Source organism: Mustela lutreola, chromosome 7, assembly GCF_030435805.1.
Source record: "Mustela lutreola isolate mMusLut2 chromosome 7, mMusLut2.pri, whole genome shotgun sequence".
Taxonomy (NCBI): domain Eukaryota; kingdom Metazoa; phylum Chordata; class Mammalia; order Carnivora; family Mustelidae; genus Mustela; species Mustela lutreola.
In genome coordinates, this window is record NC_081296.1 from 50,954,995 (window position 1) to 50,966,980 (window position 11,986).

General features: G+C 37.6%; 1 protein-coding gene across 8 annotated transcripts in view; it reads right to left on the reverse strand.

Moving 5' to 3' along the window:
* The window catches only part of HERC1 (HECT and RLD domain containing E3 ubiquitin protein ligase family member 1), a 190,806-nt gene extending 178,820 nt beyond the window's left edge, over nucleotides 1-11,986 (reverse strand). For 7 of the 8 annotated variants that reach the window (XM_059180736.1, XM_059180734.1, XM_059180731.1 and 4 more), the window contains exon 1: nucleotides 11,868-11,986. The gene's annotated coding sequence lies outside the window, so the exon portion shown is untranslated. The remainder of the gene's footprint in view (nucleotides 1-11,867) is intronic. The other variant, XM_059180730.1, reaches the window with a different exon arrangement.

An 11,986-nucleotide genomic window follows, 5' to 3' on the forward strand; every position in this document is an offset into this window, starting at 1 on the left:
TCCATCTCATGACCCTGAAATCATGACCTGAGATGAAATCAAAGAGTCTGATGCTCAATGGACTGAGCCACCCAGGTACCTCAGGGGGACAGAATTTTAGATCAGCCAAAACCATCACATTGAGGTTTGCCATTTCCAGACTCTGCCCCCAACAGTTCTGCCAACACCTCCCTTTGTTACAGAATTCTAATTCATGTTCCCATCACCTGCTAGCTGTGCCATCTTGGGCTACTTAACCTCTCCGTACTTCAATTTCCTTCTCTGCAAAATAAACAGGTTAAATGCGGTTTTGTTTTGTTTTTTTTTTTTTAGTTCTGTTTAGCTCTAAGACTATAGGGTTTGTTTGCTTGTTTGTTTGTTTAAGATTTTATTTATTTATTTGACAGAGAGAGAAATCACAAGTAGGCAGAGAGGCAGGCAGAGAGAAAGCAGGCTCCCTGCTGAGCAGAAAGCGCTATGTAGGGCTCCACCCCAGGACCCTGAGATCATGACCTGACCTGAAGGCAGTGGCTTAACCCACTGAGCCACCCAGGTGCCCCAAAATGTGGTTTAAATAATTAACAATTCGACCATATTTAACTGTGGTTTAATAATAGATACAAGTACTTTCAGAGAAAGATAATTATCATATGATCTCACTCTTATGTGGAATTTACGGAACAAAACAGAGGATCATAGGGGGAGAGGAAAAAATAAAACGACAAAATCAGAGAGGAATACAAACCCTAAGAACTCTTAATCATAGGAAACAAACGGAGGGTTGCTGGAGGAAAGGGAGTGGGGGTATGGGGTAACCGGGTAATGGACATTATGGAGGGCACATGATGTAATGAGAACTGACTGTTACATAAGACTGATGAACCAAAAAAAAAAAAAAAAAGAAAAAAGAAAAAGACTGATGAATCAATAATACATTACATGTTAATTAATTCAATAAACAAATAAATAACAGAAAAAAGTACTTAGAATAATATCTGGTGCACAGTAAACGTTTAATAAATGTTACCCAGTATTATTCCTTTATATGCACATCTGCCTACTCCACCACACCACCTTTACTAAATTACATAAATCTATCATTCTCCATCATTTCTTCTTTTTAAAAGAATGAACAATGTTGAGAAAATGTTGAGAAACTATGTTGAGACAATGTTGAGAAACTATGACCATATTTCATTACATATGATTGGATACTTGATTGTATAAGAAAATTCAACGATAACTTCTGTAAAACACTTCTGCTTTTCAATTATATTAACACATAGACAATATAATCTTTCTAGTTCTAGATTAGGTTATCCTATATTACTAATACTATCAGCAAAGCTGCTTACTTGAATTGTATCAATACATAAAACTGCCCATTGCCTATGACCCAACAATTTTACAGTATAGTAACTAACACTACAAAAGGTCTTAAAACATGGCAAAACTTAAAAGAGCTTCTAAAAATGCTGCTATAGTTTAAGGAAAAAACAAAACAAAACAAAACAAAACACTTGGACAACAACAATGTATATCCCCAAAATCAAAATCCATAGACTTTAAATCAAGAGCTTAAAGTGAGAACAAATAGCTTTCCAGGGTAAGAGGAAATATTACTATTCTATTAACATCACTACCATTATATTTAGAGAACAAGCAAACCCTGCAAGAACCACAAGAGCTCAACTCCAAGTTAATTTTTTATATATTACTTAGCACAGCCTATGCACAATTACATGCTCTTGATAATGTTTTAAATTCTAAATCTTAACATTTCATATGTGAGAAACCAATGCAAAAAAATTCATGCTGTTTAACTGATTAATAGTTCTCCTTCAGGGATATCTGGGTGGTTCAGTCAATCCAGCATCACACTCTGATTTTGTCTCAGGTCATGATCTCAGGATCGTGAGAACAAGCCCCACATCCAGCTCTGTGAGGGACTTGGAACCTGCTTGAGATGCTCTCTCTCCCTCTCTTCCTACTTCCTCCCCCAGCCCCCCTCCCGAGTTTGTGTTCATTCTCTCTCTCTAAAATAAATAAATCTTTAAAAAGAAACATGGTTCTCCATTTGGCACAAAACATTACAAAGGTAGAATTATTTAATCTAATATAGAGACCATTTTACTCCATGGTCAAGTTCCTAGAGTTGTATTCCTGGCTTACTATGTACCAGGGAATTTTAGAAGCACTGGAATGAATAAAACATATAGGTTCAAGCTCTCGTGGAGTTTACATTCTAGTAAGGAAGACAAATAATACAAAAGTAGACAAGTCATTAAGTTTTAGGAAGCACAAATGCAAAAAAAAAAAAATAAAGCAAATGAGACAAGGAGGGTGGAGGGAAGATGATCACTTATTTTTATAGTGTGATGACTGACGATTTCTCTGAAGAGGTAAACTCTGAGAACTCTTCTTTAAGCAAACACTTGAATGATGTGAGGGAGGAAACAGTGCAAAGACCTGAAGGAAGAGCACTCTAAGCCGAGCAAGAATACCAAGCCCTGGAAATGTTCTGTTGTGAACAAAGAATCATAAGGAGTTCAGTGTAGCAGGAAAGGAATGAACAGAGAGATAGGCAGGGATTAAATACAACATGTAGTACCTTGTTAGCCAACACCAGGAATTTGGTTGTTACTTTAACTGCAGAAGGAAATCATTGTAAAGTACTAAACAGAGGAGTGGTCTATCTGATTGACAGTTAAAAAGACCATTCCAGCTACCAGTGGAGAATAGACTGTCAGAGACCAAATAAGAAAGGAGAAAAATCAGTGAAAGACACCATTGGAGGGGCGCCTGGGTGGCTCAGCGGGTTAAAGCCTCTGCCTTCGGCTCAGGTCATGGTCCCGGGGTTCTGGGATCAAGCCCCACATCAGGCTCTCTGCTCGGCGGAGAGCCTGCTTCCTCCTCTCTCTCTGCCTGCTTCTCTGCCTACTTGTGATCTCTGTCTGTCAAATAAATAAATAAAATCTTTAAAAAAATATAAATAAATAAAATTTTTAAAAAGACACCATTGGAATTACCTAAGTAGGAGATAATGGTGGTTTAGACCAAAGTTATAAGGTAAAGACAACCACAATATATGATCAGATTAGAAAGATAGTCAAAAGATAAAGTCAAGAGGTTTTGCTGATGGGCTTGTTATAGGGTATAAAGAAATGAGAAAAATCACAACTGACACCTAGGCTTTTGACCTGAGTGACTACTGGAATGGTCCAGCCATTACTAACAGCTGACTCAGGGAAATAAAGAGGACAGAAATCACACCTTCTTTATTGTACAAATTTAGTTTGAGATGCCTATTAGTCAATGAAATATGAAATAAGCAGATGAACTATAACACTGGACCTCAGGGAAGGGGTCTGGGCTAAAGACATATATGTGGAAGTCAACCAGCAAAGAGGGTTTTTAAAGCCAAAGAAAAGGATAAAGGTAGATTGGAAAGATTTGTTTAATTCTTACATCAGGCCTATGATGTAGCAACTATTATTATTCTCATTTTTACAGGTCAAGAAGCTAAGAGACTAAGACTTGTCCAATATCCCTCTGCTAGCAAGTGGGAGAGTTAGGAAAAAAAACAAATGGATCTGACTACAATGACTTTCTCCACTGAAGTTCATCATCTAGACCAGAGAACTTGAATACTGGAGTATCTTCTCAATTCTCCTAAGGATGGTACATACCTAGTGCCATTCTAGGTGCACTGGAGAGAACTTAATTCTTTACATACAGTGATTGTCCAAATGTCCTAAGGGTATTTAGTTCTTTCATGGAACCCCAGCTGAGAAAAAAGACTTTACTATTACTCTATTCTACTACTACTACTACTACTACTACTACTAGGAATCCTTTAAAATGAGAGAGATTAGTGAACAATGTAAATTACCACCCTCTGACTTTTCATGGCCTTCTCTTTTGTAACCAGTAAAATCTAGTGTCATTTGGGGTTTGAATAGCAACAAAAGCAATTTTATTTTAAAACTACATGACCTCAAATGAAACAAGATGGGATTGGGAGGGACACAAACCATAAGTGACTCTTAATCTCACAAAACAAACTGACGGTAGCTGGAGGGAGGGGGGTTGGGAGAAGGAGGGTGGGGTTATGGACATTGGGGAGGGTATGTGCTTTGGTGAGTGCTGTGAAGTGTGTAAACCTGGCGATTCACAGACCTGTACCCCTGGGGATAAAAATATATGTTTATAAAAAATTAAAAATTAAAAAAAAAAAAAACTCTACATGACCTCTGTTGGTTCGATTCACAATCAGTACTGAGCATCTTTTCTTAAAAACAGCAGTTCATCAGAAAACTACGAGAATGTAAGCTCCTCTGGTGCAAGATTTTTTTGTTTTCATATAGACCTACCAAATCACTACATTTTACACCTGAAACTAATATAATATCGTGTACCAACTATACTTAATGAAATTCTTTAAGAAATCTTTGTTTTTTTCATTAATGTGTCCCCAGACTTGGAAGAGTATTCTTTCTGGGAAAGAACCTAAATTTCCAGCTGGGCAGAACTTGCTACCTTTTAAGATGGGGATGTTTTTCATGTTGCCTTAGTATCTTGGTCCCACTAAAATCTGGTAAGATTATCCCCAGTCCAGAACTGTAAACTTTCATTTCATCCTTAAGATTAACCTTCTTTCTTATGGAAATATAAAAGGTTCCAGACATAGCCATTACTGGTTAAATAACTACTATACCACGATTTTAATATGTACTATGTGTACTATTGAAAGTAACTAGCATATAATATGAACCAAAACTATTGTATCACACATACTCTGGAGAAAAGAATATTCTCCTTATAATTTCAGTTGTCCTTTGTTAAACTCCGGAAGTATTTCAGTGCATGGGTATTATGTATCAATGTAGCAACTCCTATTGAATGCAAAAAGTTTCAATGGGCAATCCTGGCTAGATCAGAAATGCATTCCATTGATTTCACCTGCACATAACAACCTACAACTATCAGTGTAATATTAATGGACAATTTATTTAATTTCCAAGCTATAAGAACCTACCAACCACAGGCATTAAGAGCCCCTACACAATAGGTTCAGATCACTGAAATGACTACAGAGCATTTTTTAAAAACCAGTCACCTCCCACAAATAAATAAATAAATATAAATAACACAACACATTTTCTGTTGGTGAGGTTATGGGGAAAACAGATATTCTCATACATTACCAGTGGGAATGCAAATGAGTACACTTCTGTAATATCTAACCCAACTATATACAGTAGTTCCCCCTTATCCAAAGGGGATATGTTCCAAGATCCCCAGTGGATGCCTGGTAATACCAAACCCTATTTATAGTATGTTTTTTCCTACAGATACCCACTCATTATAAGGTTTAATTTATAAATTAAGCAGAATAAGAGATTAACAACAAAAATAATAAAATTGGACAATTATAACAATATAACTGACCCTTGAACAATGCAGGGGGAGGGGGCACCAATATCCCATGCAGTTGAAAATTTGCATGTAACTTTTAACTATCCAAAAACTTAACTACTAAAAGCCTACTGTTAACCAGAAGCCTTACTGATAACATAAACAGTCAATTAACACATATTTTGGACATGGTATGTATTATATATTGTATTCTTATGATAAAGTAAGCTAGAGAAAAGAAAATGTTACTAGAAAATCATAAGGAAGAGAAAATACATTTACAGTATTGTGTGGACCTAGGCAGTTCAAACTCATGTTGTTCAAAGGTCAACTATATACTGTAATAAAAGTTACCCACGCCTGGCTGGCTCAGGCATGAAACTCTTCATCTCAAGGTCGTGAGTTCAAGCCCCACTTTGGATGTGGAGCCTACTAAAAAAAAAAAAAAAAAAAAAAAAAAAAAAGGTTATGTGAATGTGGTCTCTCAAAATATTTTATTATACTCAATCTTATGATGATGTGAGAGGATAAAATGCCTACATAATGAGATCAATGAGATGAATGACTTAGGCACTGAGATGTAGCATTAGGCTACCAGTGACCTTCTTTCTGACTATACCTTAGGAGGAGGATCATCTGCTCTGACCACTGTTGACCACCAGTAAGTGAAACTATAAAAAGAGAAACTATAGACATAGAGGGACTCCTGCATGCTCAACTTTTGACCCAGCAATCCCACTTAGAGAAATCTACCTTGAAGATACACCTCTAACAATACATATGGACAGGCCAGTTACTGCAATACTGTTTATAACTGCAAAATACAGGAAATTACCTAAATGTACATACATAGAAGAATGGTTGAATAAATTAGGATAGATCCACAGAGTGGAGTGCTGTACAGCTGTAAAAAAGAAGTTAGACTATCTATCTAACAAGAAGAAAAAACTAATTTGGAGTGATTTCCAGGACATCCAGTGATTTCCAATAAGTAAAAAAATTAAAGTGCAAAAGAGTATCTATAAGATGCTACTTCTCACATAAGAAATAAAGGAAAAAGCAAACAGTTGTGCAGTTCCTCAGAAAGTTAAACAGAGAGTTACCATACAACCCAGCAATTCTATGCCTAGGTATATACCCAAGGAACTGAAAATATACATCCACACAAAAACTTGTACATGAATGTTCATAGCAATATTATTCACTGTAGCCAAAAAATGGAAAACCAAATGTCCATCAAATGATGAATGCATGAATAAAATGTGATATATGCATATACTGGAGTATCACTCAGCCAAAAAAAGAAATGGGTTACAGATATATGCTCCATGGATGAACACTGAAAAATTATGCTAAGTGAAAGAAGTCAGGCATAAAAGTCAACATATTATATGATTCCATTCACATGAAATGTTCAGAATAGACAAATTCATACAAACATAAAGCAGATTAGTGGTTAACCTGGGCTAAGGAAGGTTGAAGGGGAAATGACTGCTAATGCATACAGGGTTTCTTTCTGGAGTGGTAAAAATAATTCTTGAATTAGTGGTAATGGCTGCACAATCATGTGAATACACAAAAAAAAATCAACGAACTGGTACACTTTAGAAGGGAAAGTTTTGTGGTATGTGAACTGTATCTCAATTAAAATTGTATGAGAGGGGCGCCTTGGTGGCTCAGTGAGTTGAAGCCTCTGCCTTCGACTCAGGTCATGATCCGGGGATCCTGGGATAGAGCCCCAAATCAGGCTCTTTGCTCATCAGGGAGCCTGCTTCCTCCTCTCTCTCCACCTGCCTCTCTGCCTACTTGTGATCTCTGTCTCTCAAATAAATCAAATAAATAAATAAATAAATAAATGATTAAAAAAAGAAGGAATATAACAAAACACACACAATCTGTTCATTTGTGCAAAAGAAATAATAGAAGGATTAACCAAAAAACCAAAGACGCGGGGCACCTGGGTGGCTCAGTGGGTTGGAGCCTCTGCCTTCGGCTCAGGTCATGATCCCAGGGTCCTGGGATGGAGGCCTGCATCAGGCTCTCTGCTCAGCGGGGAGCCTGCTTCCTCCTCTCTCTCTCTGCTTGCCTCTCTGCCTACCTGTGATCTCTGGCAAATAAATAGATAAAAGCTTTAAAATGAAAAAAAAAAAAAAAAAACCGAAGAGACTAGTTACCTAAAGGGTAAGAAAAACAGATGAGGAAAAGGGGATGAAGGTGGGAATCAAGTAGTAGTAATAAGAAGTGACATTTCTCTAACTATATCATTTTACGTAGTAGTATTTAGTCATGGTAATGTTTCATATACCTAAATAAATAAATAATCAAATCAACCAGGATTGGAATGGAATGGAATACAAAGAGTAAGAAAAGAACCAAACTGGGAAAAAAAAAAAAAAAAAAAGAAAGAAAGAAAGAAAGGAAAAGAACCAAACTGCATTACAGATGAATAACATAACTCTAAAGGGAAAGTTTTGGAAAAATGAACTAACCTAATATCTTAGGAAAATAATATTTTGACTAGATACCATGAGGTTAAAGACCAAAAAAAACCAAAAAAAAAACCTATACTCTAATTAGAAAAATATGTTTCTCATAAGGGTAATGGGTTAGCAATCAGTACCTACTTGATGTGCACTATAAAAGTAAGCAAATGGGATATAATCTATTATCTATATGATCTAGTGTCTACAGACAACGAGATCCAGGTTTTCACTATTAGAAAAAGTGATACAAATAAGAAGTCAGTAAAGGTTAGAATGAACCTTGTGGTGTCATATTAGACTAGAATCTATCAATATGAACTCTATATATTTAATATATATAGAAAGATAAATATATAAATAAACGTGTGTGTGCGCACTTGTATGTGTGGGAGGGTTGGTATTATACCTATATTTCCTAGCACTATCCTCTGAGGGCCTACGTGCAATGACACCCCCAGTGAGTACACCTAGCAGCCAGATCTTGATTTAAATTCTATTTTCCAATAGAGTTCCTTAGACAAGCTGTTGATTCTAGGACTGGTACAAGGAAAGATACAAGATGAGCAAGAAATAGCCTATGATACCAGAATATAAGGAAGTGTCCAAAAGAGAGTGAAGGCCAACTTGAAAAGGCTCTTAATGGCCAAAGCTGGAATAAGTTGAGAATAAAAAAGTACTATTGGGTTACAACATGTAGAATAAAACAAATACCCATGAGATTATAATTACATAAATAAGTAACTGAATAAACAAATGAGGAAGAGGTATCTCTTCCTAACAGAAAAATTCCAATAATGTGTTTTTAAAAATAGAGGAAAATATAAATCACCATTAGGTAAACACCACAATAACTGCTCCAGACAAGATCAAGGCATGCTAAAATCAGCAGGAGAAAGTTTGAGGAGAAACAGTATATCTGCATAGTCTCAAAGTATCTTCCATATAATATGTATCAAAAGGAAGAACAGTAACTTTACAGTGGAAAACAAGGTAAAGGTCACCTTAACAAAGTAATCAAGGTTAAAACATCACTAGCAGTAAGACATACCAACACCACGTACCCTCTAAAATGATGCACTGAGGACACATCATGTGTGGTTTTCTTGCAAACATATATAACTTCAACCAAGTCATGGGGAAAACATCAGACAAACCCAAAATGAGAAAAATTCTACAAATTAATTGACAGTACTCATCAAAAATGTGAAGATCATGAAAGCAAGGACAAACTGAGGGATATCACAGATTGGAGGAAATGAGAATACCACACTAAATGCACTGAAGTAGGTTGTGGAACAGAAAAAAGACATAAGGGGTAAAACTTGTGAAACTGCAATGAAGTCTGTAGTCTAGTTAACATCCTGGTTTTGATCATTGTACTATGTTATGGTATCAACATCAGGAGATGATGTAGAAGAATATTATGTAGGAAATTTCTGCACTATCTTTGCAACAGTTCTGTAAGTCTAACATTATTTCAAAATAAACAGTTGAAAATAAATAATAAAATCCATCACTTGATCATCTTACCCAACTGTCATATTTCCTTCCTCAGGGATCTCATCTGTAATTTAATATTCTATTAATTTAGAGGGCCCAGTAACAGCAGAAAAAACTAAAATCATAAAAATCGTATCTGACATCTAAAAAGTAAATTAGCTACTTTACGTTCCCTTACAGTTTCTTTTGGTCAAAAAAAATTTGCTAGCTACTGTTGACTTTACTTGGCAAACTTCTTTTTAAGTGATGTGACCAATTTAATTTTTTTCAACATCATGATAATCTGCAGTATGTGCCTATAACACATTTCATTTGTCTGTTAAGCCAAAGTCTTATTTACAATTTAAAAAATTCTCTTTAACAGGTTATAGTAAGTTTTTCAGTTATTATTACATAGTTGTTCAACTATGAAATTCAAAATTTGTTTCACAAGTCAATTTGCTTTTATCCTAACACAAACTTCTTGCCGCACACCAAACCACAAAGTCTTCATTATCGTTATTTTACTAAAAATCTGAATTTTAAAAGATCAACTGTTTAATATATTGAGTCTCTCCTTTTTCTTTTTTAATACCAGAAGGGAGTAATTTTGTCTCTTTTGGGAAAAAATGCTTGAGACATTAGAATTTGCTATTTATTATTTATCTCCTCTACTAACCAATCCAGCCCAATCAAGAACATAGTCTCTGAAATTCCTTTCATCAAATAGGATTTGCAGAAAATGTTTATATTACTAAACAAAATGACCCATTTACATTTGCTTTCTCCTCATGCACCACCAGGATGTCTGCATTGGGAGTGGAATACATGACCAGCAAATGAATGGGAAAGTGTCACGTATAAACAGCATGACTAGAAATTTAAGAAGCAAAGTGATAAGAGAAACTTAGGAAAGGCAAAATTCATAAAAGTTTAGAATTACAAAAGGCCTTAATAGGCCATCTAATCCATTACAATGACAACCCAAGAAAAATGATACTATCCTATTTTTTAAAAGCTGCCAGATTTCTAACCTCTCTAGATGTTTCATTCTGCAATATAATCCCGTCATATAATTTGGGAGAAATATTACAAAACTATTCTTTGCCCTACCTAATGCTTTCTTTTCTAAAATAATACATTTTAACTCACTTGTAAGATAAACCCATGTATATGTGCATATGTTTGCATACATAGAAACAGACACCTAGGACACCCAATTTTGCTTGTAAAAACTCACACCACAGAAACCTACATAATCAAAGGCAGGTATCCATCCCATCCCAATCACAAAGGCACTATAACAAAGTGTCACATAACGACGCTGATCTAAAAATAACCAATGGAAATCAATGTTATAAAACCTAAAGGTAAACAGGTTTCTTCCCACTGTGAATAATCATAGTTTGCCTTCAACAAACACTTCTCCCTTTCAGCGCCCACCACAGGAAAAACTAAAAAACACTTATGTACTACATACAAGCAGACAGGGCCAAAGTAACTCAAATAAAACAAATCATTTTGAAACATACATAGAACGGAGGAAGTCCCAATCAACAATGAGCCAAGGACTATCTGAAAAAATGAAGTGTCTGTTAGGAAACACACCAAAATGGTAACCATGAAATGCTATCTCTGGGAATGGAATTACAAGAATGAGTTCAGATTTGGTATTTCTTTAATTCTGATTATCCATATTTTCTACTAACTACAGACATTATTTTAAAAGTAAGGCAAATCTGTCCCTGCTCACAGCTCGCTGGGCTGGACAGCGTTTCTTTTACATAACCTCCTGGGAAAGGTGGTACCAGCTCCGGTCCTCGTGTCTCCCAAGAATCTACCACTCATCACAGAAAAGGTTTCACCATGTTGCCTGGGACAGCTCTTGTCATCATCATCCTCATCTTACCCAGAGACTAAACAATGCATCTCGTCTCCCCTTCCTGGTAGCACAGGTTTTATAAATGGTTATTTTACCGAGGCAGGTAAGGTAATTTGGAGAAAGGTTTACCTGATGATGAGTTGCCCCCACCCAAAAGCAGAGGAAAGGATAAAGACACGTCGTCCCAATCTCCACCCCTCAAAAGGTGGTGGGCGACGGGAGGGCACGGGGGTCGCGGCTCTCCCGCAAGAGTCGGGCCGCTGCTCCCCGACCCTAGCCCCGGCCAGGGAGGGACCCTCGTTACCGGATAAAGGGATGGGGGAGAAGGTCAGAGACCCGACCCCCGAGGGGCAAGTACAGCAAGCCGGCGGAGGGGCGGGTCCCTCTACCCCTCCAGGCGAGCGGCTCGGCTTCTAAGGCGGCTCTGTAGGCGCTCAGGCTGCGGGAGGCCTTTGAGGCCCGAGGCCCCGCACCGCGCCGGGAGGGTTCTCTCAGGCCTCTGCCTGCCGCCCACCAAGGACCCCGGCGGCCCCCTGCTCGGCCGCGGCCCGGGAACAGCCCTGGCCGGCCTTGCCTGGCCCGTGGGTCGCACGCACAGGCGACCAGGAGGGCAGAAGAGGCGTTACCATTCGCGACTCCGGAGCTGGCGGGGGTGGGGCGCGGCTCCGGCTACCCGAGCCCGGCTCGGCAGCGGCTGCGGCGGCCGCGTCCTTTATTTTTGCTGCAGCAGCGGCGACTTGTCAAA